The following is a 2398-nucleotide window of genomic DNA, read 5'->3' as shown; positions in this document are numbered from 1 at the left end:
CAGAACCACAACGGAAGTCCCGCCTCCCTCCCAGTCCATCTCCGCCCCATCTGTCCAGGTTTTTCCTCCAGTCTCGGACACCCAGCACTGGTTTAGTTCTGCTCCTTTATCACGATCGGAAAGAGCGACAGACTGTTCTGGAGACTCATTTTTTTCCAGGGCGCTGCCACGATGCGAGAGGAAACACCAAGCCCCCTGCCTTTGCTCATTAAATGTTTCCCATTCCGCAGCACCATGGTCGAACCGAATTTTATTGGGTAACTTCTTTGCTGCAACCCTCCACATTCTCGAGGGGTAACTCAGAAGTCATCTCCTAGTTTCCCTGAAACACCCAATCTCTGAGGTCATGCTCTGCTTTGCTGCTTGAATACCGACACTGCTCTTAGCCATTCCCTCTTTTCCTGAATTAGCTACCCCAAAAAGCGGACACGGCCGTGGCTCACCCTGCCTCTCCTCAGAGAGTGCTACCACAGGCCTTAACCTATCGCCTCCAGGGAAGCAATATTTTGGGTTACTTAGATCCACCTTCCTCACTGCTCCCACCCAGGTTGGGAGTCTCTACTTGTCTCCCTTAGATCCAAATGAACTACTTGACTGCAGAGATGGTCATCTTATGCATTCTCTATGAAAACGACGAAATGAAAAAAGTTCGGACATAATAGAACACCCTGGTTTACACATACGGAACCTTTGGACAAGTCTGCTGTATCCTTGCTAAAACACCAGCCAACATCCCCTGCGCAGTGCTGCAGTCAGCCATAACCCTTTCTGGTCCCTGGACTAGGGACCCTATGCTTTTCCTCCCCACTGGCCTGGAGGTGGTTTTTGTCTTACTCACATTTGTTAAGTCTGTTTCTATGTAAGGGCCCACTTGGTTGAAGGAAAAGAAACCTGTTCCTAGTTTCCCTTTCAGAGCTAGGAGACTCTTTTGACGAGATTAAAACACCACTGAAGGATTTCAAGTAAGTGTGTATTAAGACATGCATTTTTTTCCCCTAGTGCTTAGTCTGGCTGCAGTATGGAGAGTGGATAGGAGAGGTGTCAAAATGAGAGTCTAGACAAGAAGGTACTGTAGATTTATAAGAGAGACGCTTAAACTGTGTAGAAAAACAAAACAAAACAAAACACAAAAGAGACCTGTAGGTGATAAAATAGAAATTGGTAATAGATTGCGGGGAAGGGAAGGGAAGGCATCAAGATAATACTAGGTTCCAGGTTTGGGCAATTGGGTCATTCACTATGATGTGGAATAATGAAAGAGAATCCATAGCTTCCTTCTCATCAAAAGACTCAAATGGCTTTGCTGCCAAAGAAGGGATGGGATCTGCCCTAGCTGGTTTGGCTCAGTGGATAGAAAATCTCAAGTTCAATTCTGGTCAAGGGCACATATCATAGTTGTAGGCTCGATCACTGGCCCCTAGTCGAGGTGCTTGCTTAAGGCAACCAATTGATGTATCTCACGTAAATATTTCTCTGCCTCTCCCTTCCCTTCCACTCTCTCTTAAAAATCAATGGGAAAATATCCTTGGGAGAGGATTAACAATAACAAAAACAAGGATGGGACCTCAAAAGGAAGGGGCTGATTTGGGAAAGAAAAAAATGGGAGTGGAGATGTAAAGAAAGCAGTATCAGAACTGAAACAAAAATGGTAGGATTCCAAAACTTATCTCGATTATTAATACCCTTAGACATTGCCCAGTCTGTCTACAGAATAGTTTCACAATATCTGACATATCATGACCAACGAAGAGCTAAGGAAATTTTAGCAAAAATAAATTTCATTTGGCATGACATCAAAATTTTATTATTGGTAATAACTTTGAAACTAAATCACTGAAAAGGTGATTTAGTCCTAGCTAGTTTGGCTCAGTGGATAGTCTTGGCCTGCAGACTGAAAGATCCTAGATTCTATAATATTCCAGCCAAGGGCACATGCCTGGGTTGCAGGTGCGACCCCCAGTAGGCAGCCGATAGTTTTCTCATCATTGATGATTCTATCTCTCCCTTTCTGAAATCAATAAAAAATGTATATTTTTAAAAAAGCATTTGGGTATACATTTGGTAAATATTTATAGACTAGAGCCTTAGCTGGGTGGCTGGGATGTAGCATCATCCCGTACACCAAAGGTTGTGGATTCAATCCTGTCGAGGCATGTTGGGGAGGCAATGAATCGATGTCTCTCTCACACTTTCACTACAATTAATAAACATTTCCTAGAGCAAGGGTTAAACAAATTAAAACATTTATAGACTAGAGCAAAGATCCTTCATGACAGGGTCAGAATACATAACACCATAAATTCAACATAAAAGTTGCTCATGAGTCTTCTTGATGTATGTCATCAATTCACTGAGGAAATTGAACTGGATGTTTGGAGGCCAGAATGATCAGGAATTG

Source organism: Pipistrellus hanaki, assembly GCF_964339955.1.
Source record: "Pipistrellus hanaki genome assembly, chromosome: 6".
Classification (NCBI taxonomy): domain Eukaryota; kingdom Metazoa; phylum Chordata; class Mammalia; order Chiroptera; family Vespertilionidae; genus Pipistrellus; species Pipistrellus hanaki.
The sequence above is the reverse complement of the archived record's forward strand: the minus strand, read 5'-3'. Positions refer to the sequence as shown.